General features: G+C 54.4%; 1 protein-coding gene across 1 annotated transcript in view; it reads right to left on the bottom strand.

Annotated features, from left to right (window-relative positions):
* Positions 1-8961, bottom strand: part of plekhh1 (pleckstrin homology domain containing, family H (with MyTH4 domain) member 1) — a 140271-nt gene extending 131310 nt beyond the window's left edge. Inside the window, exon 1 of the mRNA XM_070878820.1 lies at positions 8784-8961. The gene's annotated coding sequence lies outside the window, so the exon portion shown is untranslated. The remainder of the gene's footprint in view (positions 1-8783) is intronic.
* Positions 8962-17934: the final 8973 nt, after the last annotated feature.

Raw genomic sequence — 17934 nt, 5'->3', positions numbered from 1 at the left:
GTGTCAGCAACTGCAGACTGGGAGGCCAAGAGCCAAGAGCGACCCATCTCCACGAACAAAATGGCCGGCGTCTCTTGAATTCCAACTCGTCGCTGCTAATCATCTCCACTGGTGCAGAACTGCTGATTCAAAGTGGTATTTTGAAAGCGGTCAGAATCAGCCAGGGCTGTTACATACGTCCTACTCCACTCCATTAGCGTGGTTCAGTGCACAGCCTCTTGCCTCTATGTCAGAAGATTGTGGGTTCAAGTCCCACTCCAGGGATGTGAGCACCAAATCTAGGCTGACATTAAATTCGGATGGATTTAAAAGATCCCATGGCACTATTTTGAAGTAAAACAGGGAAGTTCTCCCTGGTGTCCTGGCCAATATTTAACCCTCACTATCTCAAATTATCTGGTCATTATCACATTGCTGTTTGTGGAGCTTGCTGTGCGCAAATTGGCTGCCGCGCTTCCTACATTACAGCAGTGACTACACTCCAAAAGTATTTCATTGGGTATAAAGTGCGTTGGGATGTCCTGAGGCCGTGAAAGGCACTATATAAATGCAAGTCTTTTCTTTTCTCGACAACCCCTGGCAGAATATGAGACTACAACCCTCTTTTTCTCGCTCACATCAGGTCCTCTCATATCATATACCATTATTTGTCCAATAACGACCATCCCAAGAGCAGGACAGCTGATATTGGGATACCCACGCCTCTCTTTCCTCCCCCCACCACCCCCCTCTCCCTGCCGCCCCGAGGCCTCGTCAGTTGGTAGGTTGGTAGCCTGCTCTACTTTTCAAAGTTAAACGCAGTCAAGCGAGGAACCAGTGCCATGAAAGATAAAACACAGGGAATGCTGGTCCACGTCCTGTTGAAGGGGAGGCCATGACGATCATAGAATCAGAAGTTTACGGCATGGAAGGTGCCATTCGGCACAAAGTTCTGGCCCTTGCGGTAAAGTGCCCAGCTCATCGACAGTCCTCTGGTTACTTTGCCCAAATCGAGGCAGCAAGTGCTACTTGACCACAGGGAGCATCACATTCGAGCCGAATGCTTTCCCTTATTACAAATCGACAATGCCCTATCCAGCAGAGGTCAATGGCTAGTGATCAGGAGAAGGGACATTGGCTGATCTGGTCTCCCTCCCACCCCACCCCCACAGCCTAGGGATACTAAGGCTGGCCCCAGATGTTAACCAGGCTGAGATAAGATACCTCAGCACAGATTGGGAATCTTGCCCACACATGGGGTGTAGATCAATCATTTTCAACACTTGTAGTATTTTTACATACGCAAAGATCTAGTAAGGATAAATATTAGCACAGAGAGGTCATTGATAAGCTAACATTTGAACAGATCTTTTAGAAGACTTGCATTTATATAGCGCCTTTCACAACCACAGAACATTTCAAAGTGCTTTACTGCCAAGAAGGTACTTTTGAGGTGTAATCACTGTTGTAATGTGGGAAACGCGGCAGCCAATTTGCGCATAGCAAGCTCCCACAAGTATCAATGTGATAATGATCAGGTAATCTGCTTTAGTGATGTTGGCTGAGGGATAAATATTTACCAGGTCACCAGGGAGAACACTCCTGCACTTCTTCGAAATAGTGCCATGGAAGCTTTTGCTGAGATAGCGGACAGGACCTCGGTTTGAAGTCTCATCGGAAACCACCCTCCCATTGCCTGCAGCTGATAAACAGCAATCAGGACGTCCAAACCCCATTGTGAAGGCGACACATCATTAAAAGGCACTATGTAAATGCAAGTTGCTGGTGTTGCGCTGCACTGGCTGAGAGATGGTTGGCTTGACGAGGCCCATTGAGCTTTCTTGGCAGTGAGCTGAAGGACACCTCATCATGAAAAGTGTTTACAAAGCCAATGTCCCCTGGTTTGGGAACACGATTCTTACCAAAAGGCACCATTTTTTATCAATATCAATTTGAAGCCAGCTCTCTGTCAGACTTAGCCCCCTCCTCCAATATTTCCATGAGGAGTTGTGGGGAGGGCGGGATCACAGCATCATCAGATTTTGTAGACTTATCCGCTGCTGAAGCCCTCATCCATGCCTTTGTTACCTCCAGACTTGACTATTCCAGCGCACTCTTGGCTGGCCTCCCACATTCTACCCTACATAAACTTGAGGTCATCCAAAACAAGGCTGCCCGTGTCCTAACTTGCGCCAAGTCCCGCTCACCCATCACCCCTGTGCTCACTGACCTACATTGGCTTCACCTCAATTTCAAAATTCTCATCCTTGTTTACAAATCCCTCTGTGGCCTCGCCCCTCCCGATCTCTGTAATCGCCTTAATCTCCTTCAGCCCCACAATCCCCCCGAGATGTCTGCGCTCCTCTAATTTTGCCCTCTTGAGCATCCCTGATTATAATCACTCAACCACTGGTGGCCGGGCCTTCTTTTGCCTAGGCCCCAAAGCTCTGGAACTCCCTGTCGAAACCTCTCTGCCTCTCTTTCCTCCTTCAAGACACTCCTTAAAACCTACCTCTTTGAGCAAGCTTCTGGTCACTTGCACTAATTTCTACTTGGTGTCAACTTTTTAATCGCATAATACTCCTGTGAAGCGCCTTGGGATGTTTCACTACATTAAAGGTACTATATAAATACAAGTTGTTGTTAAATGGCCGATCCCTTATCCTAAGACTGTGACCCCCTAGTTCTAGACTCTCCAGCCAGGGGTAACAACCTTTCAGCATCTACCCTGTCAATCCCTCTCATAATCTTATGTTTCAATGAGATCATATGTTATTCTACTAAACTCCAGAGGGTATTCTACTCAATCTTGATGACATTCTCAATGCACTTCAATAGTATTTCATTGGTTGTGAAGTGCTCTGGGACCCCGAAACTGTAAAGGCCAGCATTTATTGGCCATCCCTAATTACTCTCGAGAAAGTGGTGAGAACCAGCCTCGTGAACCACTGCAGTCCCGCGAGGTGTTTGATACAACTGAGTGGCTTGCAGTAATGTCAGAGGGCAGTTAAGCGGCTGTGGGTCTGGAGTCGAGTCACATATAGGCCAGAGCAGACTTCATCAGTAAACCAGATGGGTTTTTGTGACAATCCACGGTCACCATTGCTCACACCAGCTTTTTAATTCCAGATTTTATTTAATTAACTGAATTTAAATTCCCCCAGCTGCCATGGTGGGATTTGAACTCATGTCTCCAGATCATTAGACCAGGCCCTCTGGTTTACTAGCCCAGTAAAATAACCACTACGCTACCATACCCATGTTGGAGGTTCGACATCAGGACACACTAGGATTTATACAAGTTCTGGTTGCCACTTTACAAAAGGTTTTCTGGCGATTGGGGAGAGAGAAAAGATCTCAGAGTCGACATTTATTTTAAAAACTCAGCAGCGACACATATTAGAATTCACTCGGTAAATGTAGAGGAACTAACCTGGAGAGGAAAGAGTTAAATGGAGGAGGTGTGGGGCGATGAAGAGAGATGACACCAGGGTGTACCATATACAATGCTAAATAGCTGAGATAAGATAAACTTGTTTTAAAGAAAGGCAGGCCAGAGGTCATTGGTACCAGTGAAAAGTAAATTTAAATCAGTTATACGTCAGAAAAGACCTGCTCACATAAAGCATGATAGAGGTCCCAAATCATCTGTCTGCAAAGATACAGACACAGACCTTACAAGGTCGGAATGCTTTTGTGGTAGAGTTAGGGTACAAGGAGGGAAAGGGAACAGGGCATGAGAGGGCAGGAGGAGCAGGGGGGAGGGGGAGGGAGAGCTGGGGTACGAGGAGGGGAGGGAGAGCTGGGGCACGAGGAGGGAGCAGGGGTATGAGATGGGAGGGGGGAGTGTGAGATGCGAGGGGGAGCGTGGCGACGAGGAGGGGAGCGTGGCGACGAGGAGGGGAGGGGGGGGACGAGGAGGGGAGGGGGGGGACGAGGAGGGGAGGGGGGGGACGAGGAGGGGAGGGGGGGGACGAGGAGGGGAGGGGGGGGACGAGGAGGGGAGGGGGGGGACGAGGAGGGGAGGGGGGGACGAGGAGGGGAGGGGGGGACGAGGAGGGGAGGGGGGGACGAGGAGGGGAGGGGGGGACGAGGAGGGGAGGGGGGGACGAGGAGGGGAGGGGGGGACGAGGAGGGGAGGGGGGGACGAGGAGGGGAGGGGGGGAACGAGGAGGGGAGGGGGGACGAGGAGGGGAGGGGGGGGAACGAGGAGGGGAGGGGGGGACGAGGAGGGGAGGGGGGGGAACGAGGAGGGGAGGGGGGCGACGAGGAGGGGAGGGGGGGACGAGGAGGGGAGGGGGGGACGAGGAGGGGAGGGGGGGACGAGGAGGGGAGGGGGGGACGAGGAGGGGAGGGGGGGACGAGGAGGGGAGGGGGGACGAGGAGGGGAGGGGGGACGAGGAGGAGGGGGGGACGAGGAGGAGGGGGGGACGAGGAGGGGAGGGGGGGACGAGGAGGGGAGGGGGGGACGAGGAGGGGAGGGGGGACGAGGAGGGGAGGGGGGGACGAGGAGGGGAGGGGGGGACGAGGAGGGGAGGGGGGGACGAGGAGGGGAGGGGGGGGACGAGGAGGGGAGGGGGGGACGAGACGGAGGGGGGACGAGGAGGGAGGGGGGGACGAGGAGGGGAGGGGGGGACGAGGAGCGGAGGGGGGGACGAGGAGGCGGAGGGGGACGAGGAGGGGAGGGGGGACGAGGAGGGGAGGGGGGGACGAGGAGGGGAGGGGGGGACGAGGAGGGGAGGGGGGGACGAGGAGGGGAGGGGGGACGAGGAGGGGAGGGGGGGGAGGGGGGACGAGGAGGGGAGGGGGGGGAACGAGGAGGGGAGGGGGGAACGAGGAGGGGAGGGGGGAACGAGGAGGGGAGGGGGACGAGGAGGGGAGGGGGACGAGGAGGGGAGGGGGACGAGGAGGGAGGGGGGACGAGGAGGGGAGGGGGGACGAGGAGGGGAGGGGGGACGAGGAGGGGAGGGGGGACGAGGGAGGGGAGGGGGGACGAGGAGGGGAGGGGGGACGAGGAGGGAGGGGCACGAGGGAGGAGGGGGGCACGAGGAGGGGAGGGGGGCACGAGGAGGGGGAGGGGGGCACGAGGAGGGGAGGGGGGCACGAGGAGGGGAGGGGGCACGAGGAGGGGAGGGGGGGAGGGGGGACGAGGAGGGGAGGGGGGACGAGGAGGGGAGGGGGGACGAGGAGGGGAGGGGGGACGAGGAGGGGAGGGGGGGACGAGGAGGGGAGGGGGGGACGAGGAGGGGAGGGGGGAGGGGGGACGAGGGGGGAGGGGGGACGAGGGGGGAGGGGGGGACGAGGAGGAGGGGGGGGAACGAGGAGGGAGGAGGGGGACGAGAACGAGGGAGAGCAGGGGAGACGGAGGGGGGAGACACGGAGGGGGGAGACACGGAGGGGGGAGACGAGGAGAGAGCCGGGGGGGGGGGGACGATGGGGGAGGGGGGAGCCGGGGGGGGAACGAGGGGGCAGCTGAGGGGAAACGAGGGGGCGAGGGGGCAGCCGGGGGGGAACGAGGGGGGGAGGGAGGGCGGACGAGGGGGGGAGGGGAGGGTGGACGAGGAGGGGAGGGGAGGGGAGGGTGGACGAGGAGGGGAGGGAAGGGTGGACGAGGAGGGGAGGGGAGGGGAGGGTGGACGAGGAGGGGAGGGGAGGGGAGGGGAGGGTGGACGAGGAGGGGAGGGGAGGGGAGGGGAGGGGAGGGTGGACGAGGAGGGGAGGGGAGGGTGGACGAGGAGGGGAGGGGAGGGGAGGGTGGATGAGGAGGGGAGGGGAGGGTGGACGAGGAGGCGAGGGGAGGGGAGGGTGGACGAGGAGGCGAGGGGAGGGGAGGGTGGACGAGGAGGCGAGGGGAGGGGAGGGTGGACGAGGAGGCGAGGGGAGGGGAGGGTGGACGAGGAGGGGAGGGGAGGGGAGGGGAGGGGAGGGGAGGGGAGGGTGGACGAGGAGGGGAGGGGAGGGTGGACGAGGAGGGGAGGGGAGGGGAGGGTGGACGAGGAGGGGAGGGGAGGGTGGACGAGGAGGGGAGGGGAGGGTGGACGAGGAGGGGAGGGGAGGGGAGGGTGGATGAGGAGGCGAGGGGAGGGGAGGGTGGATGAGGAGGGGAGGGGAGGGTGGACGAGGAGGGGAGGGGAGGGTGGACGAGGAGGCGAGGGGAGGGTGGATGAGGAGGGGAGGGGAGGGTGGACGAGGAGGGGAGGGGAGGGGAGGGTGGACGAGGAGGCGAGGGGAGGGGAGGGTGGACGAGGAGGGGAGGGGAGGGTGGACGAGGAGGGGAGGGGAGGGTGGACGAGGAGGCGAGGGGAGGGGAGGGTGGATGAGGAGGGGAGGGGAGGGGAGGGTGGACGAGGAGGGGAGGGGAGGGGAGGGTGGACGAGGAGGGGAGGGGAGGGGAGGGGAGGGTAGACGAGGAGGGGAGGGGAGGGGAGGGTGGACGAGGAGGGGAGGGGAGGGGAGGGTGGACGAGGAGGGGAGGGGAGGGGAGGGTGGATGAGGAGGGGAGGGGAGGGTGGACGAGGAGGGGAGGGGAGGGTGGACGAGGAGGGGAGGGGAGGGGAGGGTGGACGAGGAGGCGAGGGGAGGGGAGGGTGGACGAGGAGGGGAGGGGAGGGGAGGGGAGGGTGGACGAGGAGGGGAGGGGAGGGGAGGGGAGGGTGGATGAGGAGGCGAGGGGAGGGGAGGGTGGACGAGGAGGGGAGGGGAGGGGAGGGTGGACGAGGAGGGGAGGGGAGGGGAGGGTGGACGAGGAGGGGAGGGGAGGGGAGGGTGGACGAGGAGGGGAGGGGAGGGGAGGGTGGACGAGGAGGGGAGGGGAGGGGAGGGGAGGGTGGACGAGGAGGCGAGGGGAGGGGAGGGTGGACGAGGAGGGGAGGGGAGGGGAGGGTGGACGAGGAGGCGAGGGGAGGGGAGGGTGGACGAGGAGGCGAGGGGAGGGGAGGGTGGACGAGGAGGCGAGGGGAGGGGAGGGTGGACGAGGAGGGGAGGGGAGGGGAGGGTGGACGAGGAGGGGAGGGGAGGGGAGGGTGGACGAGGAGGGGAGGGGAGGGGAGGGGAGGGTGGACGAGGAGGGGAGGGGAGGGTGGACGAGGAGGGGAGGGGAGGGTGGACGAGGAGGGGAGGGGAGGGTGGACGAGGAGGGGAGGGGAGGGTGGACGAGGAGGCGAGGGGAGGGGAGGGTGGACGAGGAGGCGAGGGGAGGGGAGGGTGGACGAGGAGGCGAGGGGAGGGGAGGGTGGACGAGGAGGGGAGGAGAGGGTGGACGAGGAGGGGAGGAGAGGGTGGACGAGGAGGGGAGGGGAGGGGAGGGTGGACGAGGAGGGGAGGGGAGGGGAGGGTGGACGAGGAGGCGAGGGGAGGGGAGGGTGGACGAGGAGGCGAGGGGAGGGGAGGGTGGACGAGGAGGCGAGGGGAGGGGAGGGTGGACGAGGAGGCGAGGGGAGGGGAGGGTGGACGAGGAGGCGAGGGGAGGGGAGGGTGGACGAGGAGGGGAGGGGAGGGGAGGGTGGACGAGGAGGGGAGGGGAGGGTGGACGAGGAGGGGAGGGGAGGGTGGACGAGGAGGGGAGGGGAGGGTGGACGAGGAGGGGAGGGGAGGGTGGACGAGGAGGGGAGGGGAGGGTGGACGAGGAGGGGAGGGGAGGGTGGACGAGGAGGGGAGGGGAGGGTGGACGAGGAGGGGAGGGGAGGGGAGGGTGGACGAGGAGGGGAGGGGAGGGGAGGGTGGACGAGGAGGGGAGGGGAGGGGAGGGTGGACGAGGAGGGGAGGGGAGGGTGGACGAGGAGGGGAGGGGAGGCTGGACGAGGAGGGGAGGGGAGGCTGGACGAGGAGGGGAGGGGAGGCTGGACGAGGAGGGGAGGGGAGGGGAGGGTGGACGAGGAGGCGAGGGGAGGGGAGGGTGGACGAGGAGGCGAGGGGAGGGGAGGGTGGACGAGGAGGGGAGGGGAGGGGAGGGGAGGGGAGGGGAGGGTGGACGAGGAGGGGAGGAGAGGGTGAACGAGGAGGGGAGGGGAGGGGAGGGGAGGGGAGACGGGGAGGGGAGGGGAGGGTCTTGGGTGGCCTGGATGGAGTTTGTCCCCTGACTTTCGCTGTGAGGGGATCCCTTCATTCACTGCACAAAGTGACTGCTGCGTTTCCCACATTGCACCAATGACTATACTCCAAAAGTACTTCATTGGCTGTGAAGCGCTTGGCGTCCGGTGGTCGTAAAAGGCGCTATATAAATACAAGTCTCTCCTCCCTCTCTGTCTTACTGAGGTGGTTTGCCACGGCTCACGATCTAGACTGCTGAACCTGCGTACTCATCCCCCCACTCCCCCCAAAAAAACACTATAAACGACTTTAAATCACAAGACGCCGATATTAAATCACACACACACACCGGTATCCAACTCTCCACAAATGAAAGCAAAGCACTTTTGCTATTGATCATTCATTGATCTCAGCCTCAATTTCACTGCCAGAAAGCCACAAAAAAAATTAACTTTATTCTCTCACTCCCCGTGTTTTTTCCTGCAGGTGAACGTGTCCCCTAGAGAATGAAAGCTGGATGTGAAGTGAAAGCACTTGATACACGGGAGCAGCTCTGGAAATGCCCGAACCCCAGGGCAGAGGTGAAGTGCACCTCCTCCCAGGTTGGCTGTGCAGAGTTGAGCTTTGAAACCCCCGCTAGATGTGCAGCCACAGCTGACCCAAAGCAGGAACAGAGAGTCATTGCACCATTTAAAATGCAACTTGGCGAACCTCTCTGGCAGCAATGTTGGAGTTCCACGCTGCAGGTACACACAGAGAGAGTCAGTGCACATTACCTTGTGTCTGGGTCACTCGCCTCTTCCTTCACTCCTGTGGCCGGAGGTGACGGTCACTGAGTTCCCCACACCATTGCATCTGGAGTGAACTTTCCCCCACCGCGTCTCTCTCTCTCTCCTTCTGGCTCGAAAGTGCAGACTCCTGACTTTCCCCGGGCCAGCGCTTCCACATTCTCTGTTTCCCGCAGGCTTGACGTGCAAGGAATCAGGTTACACAGCCTGCCCCCAACACCAAGCAACGGAAATTACATCACCCCAACAACAGGGCAATCCACATCCATACACACACACGTATCCCCTCACCCTATCTGTGATTCTCTTCAATCATAAAATCAGCCAGCATAGGAGGAGGCCATTCGGCCCATCATGCCTGTGCCGGCTCCTTGACAGAGCTGTCCAACTAGACCCACTCCCCCTGCTTTTTCCCCACAGCCCTGCAAATTTCTCCATTTCAAGTATTTATCCAATTCCCTTTTGAATGTCACCGCTGAATCTGCCCTTTCAGGCAGTGCATTCCAGATCATAACAACTCGTTGCGTAAAAAAAATCTCATCCAGGCTGACACTCCAGTGAAGTGCTGAGGGAGCACTGCACTGTCGGAGGTGCCGTCCTTCGGATGAGACATTAAACCGAGGCCCCATCTGCTCTCTCAGGTGGACATAAAAGATCCCTACTTCGAAGAAGAGCAGGGGAGTTATCCCCGGTGTCCTGGGGCCAATATTTATCCCTCAATCAACATAACAAAAACAGATTATCAGGTCATTATCATATTGCTGTTTGTGGGAGCTTGCTGTGCGCAAATTGGCTGCCGTGTTTCCCACATTACAACAGTGACTACACTCCAAAATTGGCTGTAAAGTGCTTTGAGACATCCGGTGATCGTGAAAGGCGCTATATCAATGCAAGTCTTTTTCTTTTGCCAATTATCTTAAATCTGGTTACCTCCTGCCAGTGGAAACAGTTTCTCCCTCAGCTACTCTATCAAAACCCTTAAGAATTTTGAACACCTCTATTAAATCTCACCATAACCTTCTCTGCTCTAAGGAGAACAATCCCAGCTTCTTTAATCTCACCACATAACTGAAGTACCACATTCCTGATACCTTTCCAGGAAATCCCTTCTGCACCCTCTCCAAGGCCTCAACACCCTTCCTAAAGTGTGGGGTGCAGAATTGGGCACAGAGCTCCAGCTAGGGCCCAACCAGTAAGGTGATGGGGGAACGTTTCCCCCAAGTCAGCTGTGGCCCAGTGGCAGCACTCACCCCTGAGTCAGCAGGATGTGGGTTCGGTTCCCATTTATATAGTGCCTTTCAGGATCTCAGCACTTTACAGCCAATGAAGTACTTTTAGAGTGTAGTCACTGTTGTAATGTGGGAAACGCAGCAGCCAATTTGCGCACAGCAAGCTCCCACACACAGCAATGTGATAATGACCAGATAATCTGTTTTAGGTGATGTTGGTTGAGGGATAAATATTGGCCAGGACACCGGGGATAACTCCCCTGCTCTTCTTTGAAATAGTGCCATGTGATCTTTTACATGCAGACCCGAGAGGGGCCTCGGTTTAATGCCTCATCCGAAAGACGGCACCTCAAACAGTGCAGCACTCCCTCAGCACTGCACTGGTTGTCAGCCTAGATTTTGTGCTCGAGTCTCTGGAGTGGGACTTGAACCCACAACTTTCTCAGCGACGAGCAACCCTAAACCTAACCCTAACTCACTGCCCACGCACCCCCACCACCCTCTGCCCATGCACCCCCACCGCCCTCCAGCCCCTCTGCTCTGATCATCTGGAATGCAGGGCGTTCGGTCACTGGCTTGTGCTGTTTGCCAACTTATTGCCTCCATAATATGGCGATCCATGATAATGCCACCAAAGGCTGCCGGGAATTGACTCAAGAGGGTCGCTCCGCAGTAAATCCCAACACTGCCTCCACCCTCCACTGCCATTGCAACACCAACTGATGATCACACTGCATCATGCAGACTGTACTTTGTATACTGTGCTCAGTATTGCACCTACCCTGCTATTAGTCTGGCGTCTAATGTGCATTTACCAGAGAACAATTGGCATATAAAATACTGGAAGTTCCATATAGCTGCAGCTAAGCTCCTTCCCATACATCTTTCCATGCTGTCTCAGGAATCGGCCTCGAGAATGATTGGCTCCATGTGGTGCTTGTTCCCTCAAAGCAGGGATTTTAAGTTGAATGACATTTTTTTTTCCGGGAATGTGTGTTCTGTCATTAAAAGCAGGTTATTGGAGAGCAATTTCCTCTTTATGGTTACAGGGGCCAATTATAGGATCAAAGCGCCGTGCAGCTCAAAGGCTCCCCACAGTGAACCTAGGAGAGCACCAGAGATCTGTGCAACATTTCTACCCACTCCTTAAAGGGGCTGACTGGGCTCACTGGGATCTATCAGTCTGATAATGATGGGAGTTATAAAAGCCCCAGCAATGGCTCGGTGGGTAAATGCACCATATAGTGCAGTACTCATCGCTAGATGCCAAGAAGACCCCACGTTTAATCACTGAGGAAAATGAGTGATCGCATTGCCTCAAATTTAAAATGATTATCCTTGCCTCCATGGCCTCCCCCTTCCTATCTCTGTAACCTCCTCCAGCCCTACAACCCTCTGAGAAATTGTTCATCCAACTTCCGCATGCCCCATGCTCTTCGTTCTACCATTGGCTGCCGTATCTTCAGCTGCCTCGGCCCGACTGTAATTTCCCCCTCTAAACCTCTCCAACTCCACTCCTCCTTTAAGACACTACTTGGAACCTATCTCTTTGATCAAGCATTTGGTCACCTGTCCTAATAGCTCCTTTGTCTAGCTGTCACATTTTGTTTGATTACACTCCTGTAATGTGCCTTGGGACATTTTACTAAGTTAACCCCAACTGTCCCATCCTATTCTCTCGCCGACCTTCCTGCCCAGTGTGCCCACTGGGGGCTAATCTTGCCAATCTCCCCCCTGCCCTTCCAGTGCTAGCCCTGTGGACGATGGCAATTGGGCAGCCATCACCAACCCTCTCCGCATCTCCCTCCAGAATGTCCGTTCACTTGCGAACAAGGCCCTTGCCAGCCATGAGCATATCATAGATGATAGCATCGACATTAGGACCCTGACGGAAACCTGGCTGAGGGGCGATGCCACTTACCCTTAAATGAAGCCTCCCCGCCTGGCTATACCCTCCACCACTTGGCGGTGTGGCTCTCATCACTAAATCACACCTTGGTCTGTTCCCCCTACTCCTCCAGCACTTTCTCCTCCTTTAAACATCTCACCCTATTCCAACTCTCTCACATCTCATTTAAAATTCTCATTCTCTACCACCCACCCAAATACCATAAAAATGTTATAACGGATATTTCTTCACTACTTTCCTCCTTCAGTCTCTGCACTGAACGACTTCTCATTCTCGCTGATTTCAACCTCCATCTCAATTCATCATGCTCTCTCTCTCCTTTGGGGTTCACTAGCCTCCTGTCCTCCCTTAATCTCTCCCTCCATGTGAATTCCTCAACTCACATTCATGGCCACCACCTCGACCCTGCCATCGCTCGTGGCCTTGCTACTCCCATCATGTCAATCGCAGATAAGGCCATCTCTGACCACTTCCTCGTATCCCTCTCCACCCACATCTCCCTTCCAGTCACTCCCCCCAACCCTACCTCCTTCTGTGTCCGCCCCTGGAAAAAACAAATTCTCTACTCTCTTACAGCTGCACTCATGAACTCCCAACTGTCCAACCTTTGACCCTCCACTCACCATGACATTTCTGCAGCTACCAATCTACTCATTCACACCCTCACCACTACCTTTGATGCCTTAGTTCCTGTTAAAAAAATTACTCTCTCACTCCGGCCATTCCCACTGGAACAGCCCTGATCTTCGCTCCACGGGACGCAGACTTGAACGGATACAGCGGACAACTGGTTTAGCCATTCACCGCCAGATCTGGCTGGACCACATAAGCACTCCGGGTCCTGCTCTCGTCTGCCAAAATTGCTCACTACTCCAGAATCATTCTGGAATGTAAAGATAAACCCGGCTTCTATTCTCCACTGCTAACCGTCTTTTTAAACTCCTCCCCCCTGTCTCCACCCTCACCTCCGACAATAAGTGTGAGGAGCTCATGGACTTCTGTGTCTCTTAGACTGAGGCTATGCATTCAGCTGCCTCTAGCACTTCCCTTCCTTCTCCTAGGCCAAACTTCCGCTAAGGAAGCCCCCCTGCCCTAACATCTTTTTCCAGCTTCTCTCTGATCTCCCCTCATGACCTCTCCACGCACATCCTGTCCATGAGACCCACTTCCTGCTCCCTTGGCCCTATTCCCACCAAACTGCTGATCACCCAACTTCCTTTTCTGGCTCCCATGTTAGCTGACATTGTAACAGTTCTCTCTCCTCATGTACTGTCCCCCTCTCCCTCAAATCTGCTGTCATCACCCCTCTCCTCAAAAAAAAACCCTTGACCCCCTCCTTCCTTGCAAACAACCGCCCCATCTCCAACCTCCCTTTCCTGTTCAAAGTCCTTGAACGTGTGTTGTCACCTCCCAAATCCGTGCCCATCTTTCCCGCAATTCCATGTTTGAATCCCTCCCCCAATCCGGTTTCCGCACCTGCCACAGTACCGGAACGGCTCTCATCAAAGTCACAAATGACATCCTTTGGGACTGTGACAAAGGTAAACTATCCCTCCTCGCCTTTCTTAACTTGTCTGCAGCCTTTGACACGGTTGACCACTCCATCCTCCTCCAACGCCTCTCCGCCAATATCCAGCTGGGTGGGACTGTACTTGCCTGGTTCCATTCTTATCTATCTAATCGTAGCCAGAGAATCTCCTGCAATGGCTTCTCTTCCCACTCCCACATCGTTACCTCTGGTGTCCCCCAAGGATCTATCCTTGGACCCCTTCTATTTCTCAACTACATTGGTGACATCATCCGAAAACACAGCGTCAGTTTCCACATGTACCCTGGTGACACCCAGCTCTACCTCACTACCACTTCTCTCAACCCCTCCACGGTCTCTAAAATGTCAGACTGCTTGTCTGACATCCAGTACTAAATAAGCAGAAATTTTCTCCAATTGAATATTGGGAAAATCGAATCCATTGTTTTCAGTCCCTGCCACAAACTCCGTTCCCTAGCCACTGACTCCATTCCTCTCCTTAACTTCTGTCTGAGGTTAAACCAGACTGTTCGTAACCTTGGTGTCGTATTTGACCCTGAAATGAGCTTTCGACCACATATCCTCAGCATAACTAAGACCGCCTAGTTCCGTAACATCGCCCGTCTCCGCCCTTGCCTCAGCACATCCGCTGCTGAAGCCCTCATCCATGCCTTTGTTGCCTCTAGACTTGACTATTCCAACGCACTCCTAGCTGGCCTTAATTAATTCCGCCGCCTTTACCGCCCTTCTGGGGTTCGAACAGAGGTGGCAGCAGACCAAATTTTCATCCCTTGGTCTTTTATATCTATCCTGGGTGGACTATGAGGGTTGAAGCAGGAACTGTCATGATTATTGCATCAATGGGAAGCAGCAGAGATACTAAACCAATCAGAAAGCTCAGACAGGAGCTGGTAGACAGACAGATACCGCTGCCACACAGAAAAAATGTCGAAAGTCTTTAAAAGACACAACAAAGGGCCCAGCTTTCCTCCCTGGTCTGTACTGAGTTAGTAAATTTCATACGGGATTGCCAAGGAATGGATGCAGCTTTATAATTAGGCTCAGAATGGGGAAATCATCCAGAGTGTATGTGTGCATAGATACACGTCTAATTCTGCTCTCCTGAGCTGCCCTGATTATAATCGTTCAACCATTGGTGGCCGTGCCTTCTGTTGCCTGGGTCCCAAGCTCTGGAACTCCCTCCCTAAACCTCTCCGCCTCTCTACCTCTCTTTCCTCCTTGGAGACGCTCCTTAAAACCTACCTCACCTGCCTTAATTCCAGCTCTGCGGCTCAGTGTCAAATTTTTAATCTCATAACACTCCTGTGTATGTATTCATGTGTGCTTAAAGACGCATGTGTGTTCATATATATACATGTGTGTATATGTAATGACTCAAGAGTCTAGTTACTGTAAACTCACTCAGGTGCAACCTGATCCATCTTTATTCCAGCCCAAGAGTGCCAGCTTGACAAAGACACCCAGCTTATATACAGGTGACCAAGCACACATGCCACATGCATACAGCCCGATGACCTCTGACCGCGGCGCCCTCTGGTGTCTGGTGACCCCCAAGCATTAATACATAACATCATCCCCCTTTTAAAATCTTAACAATAGTCTTTTTACAAATTAAGATGGTCTGGGGCTTTCCTCTCACAAGTTGATCGTCTCAGTTCATCTTTGGCTCTGGGCGAGCGTTCTGAGTCCGTTGAGACTGAGGGCTGAGTAGCCGATCTGATGAGAGTGATCATGACCACATCAGAGACTGAAGGTTCCGAGTCAGTAATGTCAGCAGAGTCCTCTGATGAGTGAACAATGGTTGGTTGGTCACTGACTGCATCTTCCTCACTCGGCTCCAGTTCATCCGTGTGCCGCAGTTTAACCTGGTCAAGGTGTTTCCTGCATGTTTGCCCATTCTCGAGTACGACAATAAACACTCTGTTAACCTCCATGGCTGTAACAGTGCCAGCAATCCATTTTGGATCTTGGCCATAGTTCAGTACATAAACTGGATCGTTGACCGAGATGTCACGTGACACGGCAACACGATCATGACACCATTGCTGACTTTGACGATCATTCAAATCAGGTTGAACAAGAGAAAGCCTGGTCTTGAGATTTCTGTTCATCAGTAGTTCAGCAGGAGGTACCTCAGTAAGTGTATGAGGTCTTGTCCTGTAACTGAGCAATATACATGACAACCGTCTCTGCAGTGAGTCCTGAGTTACACATTTCATACTTTGCTTGATCGTTTGAACGGCACGCTCTGCTTGACCATTAGAAGCAGGCTTAAATGGAGCTGATCTCACATGTCCGATGCCATTGAGTTTCATGAACTCCTGGAACTCAAGATTTGTGAAGCAAGATCCGTTGTCGCTCACAACAATGTCAGGCAAACCATGAGTAGCAAACATGATACGAAGGCTCTCAATGGTAGCTGTAGACGTGCTGGATGACATAATAACACATTCTATCCACTTAGAATATGCATCTTCTATGACAAAAAACATCTTTCCTAGGAACGGGCCGGCAAAATCAATGTGGCTCCTCGACCATGGTTTAGATGGCCACGACCAAAGACTCAGCGGAGATTCCGCTGGTACTTTACTTAGCTGCATGCAAGTATTGCACTTATGCTCGCATGATTCCAGATCAGAGTCAATTCCAGGCCACCATACATGAGACCTAGCAATGGACTTCATCATGACAATACCAGGATGAGTGCTATGGCGTTCATGTACAAAATTTTCTCAACCTTTCTTAGGCATGATTACACGATTACCCCACAGTAAACAGTCTGACTAAATGGATAGCTCATCCTTGCAATGGTTGTAAGGTTTGGCCTCCTCACACATCTCCATAGGTATGGCAGACCAATCACCACTAAGTACACACCGTTTCACAACCGATAAAATAGGGTCATGGCTGGTCCAGATCCTAACTTGTTGAGCAGTGACAGGGGTTCTTTCACTCTCAAAAGCTTCCATTATTAACAGTAGATCTGCAGGTTGAGGCGTCTCCATCTCAGTTGTGGGTAAGGGCAGACAACTCAGTGCATCAGCACAATTCTCAGTACCAGGTCTATGACGAATAACATAATCATAGGCAGACAATGTAAGCACCACCTTTGAATACGGGACGATGAATTGGTGTTAATAACTTTGTTTTCCGCAAACAATGAAATGCAGTGGCTCTAGTAAAGTGCTCAATCTGGGTAAGAAATTACCAAAGTAGTTGGGTAGCCCGAGGAACGAATGCAGCTCCGTCACATTCTGAGGCCTGGGTGCATTTTTGATGGCCTCGGTTTTCGAATCAGTGGGCCTGATGCCATCAGCAGCAATCTTCCTCCAGAGGAATTCAACTTCAGGTGCCATGAATACACACTTCGAGCATTTCAGCCTGAATTCCATTTTGTCCAGACGCTGTAGGACTTCTTCAAAATTGTTCAGATATTCAGCAGTGTCGCGACCTGTGACCAGAATGTCATCTTGAAACACGACATTTCTAGGAACGTACTTCAGTAAACTCTCCATATTCCTCTGAAATATGGCTGCAGCCGAACGAATCCCAAAAGGACACCTGTTCTTTATGAATGTTGATGCAGGTGAGTTTCTTCGAAGTGTTGACAAGCTCCTGGGTCATATAGACCGACATCTGATCCAGTTTCGTGAATGACTTTCCACCAGCTAGCATGGCGAACAGGTCATCAGCTCTTGGTAATGGATACTGATCCTGTTTCGAAAATCGGTTAATCGTAACCTTGTAGTCTCCACAAATCCTGACAGTGCCATCATTCTTCAACACAGGAACAATGGGACTAGCCCACGCGTTAAACTCGACCGGTGATATGATCCCTTCACGCTGGAGTCTGTCAAGCTCAATTTCAACCTTTTCCCTCATCGTGTACGGAACAGACCGAGCTTTGTGATAGAGAGGCCTTGCATTGGTGTCCAGGTGAATCTGCACCTTGGCTCTGTAAAATTGCCAATGTCCGGTTCAAACCAAGAAGGACATTTTTTCATTACTTGAGCACATGAAGTATCATCCACCAAGGACAACATCTTGACATCATTCCAGTTCAGCTTGATTTTCTCGAGCCAATTCCTGCCGAACAGCGTTGGACCATTACCTGGGACGATCCATAATGGTAGCTCGTGAACCACACCGTCATATGACACCTCGATTGCTGCACTACCGAGCACGGTATGAGTTCCTTAGTGTAAGTACACAACCTGGCATTGACTGGACTTAGCTTTGGTTTCACAGCCTTAGTGTCCCACAGCTTGTTGAATGTCCTTTGGCTCATTATTGACTGGCTCGCACCCGTGTCCAGCTCCATTGATACAGGCACACCATTTAGCTTCACATTAACGACTATCGGCTGGCTCTTGCTCAGGAATAAATACAGTCCATTCACTTCCTCCACGGATTGTGTATCCGTGCCATCACTGAACTGGTCTTCATCAACCA

This window comes from Pristiophorus japonicus, chromosome 4 (genome assembly GCF_044704955.1).
Source record: "Pristiophorus japonicus isolate sPriJap1 chromosome 4, sPriJap1.hap1, whole genome shotgun sequence".
NCBI classification, from domain to species: Eukaryota; Metazoa; Chordata; class Chondrichthyes; family Pristiophoridae; genus Pristiophorus; species Pristiophorus japonicus.
The sequence above is the reverse complement of the archived record's forward strand: the minus strand, read 5'-3'. Positions and strand labels throughout refer to the sequence as shown.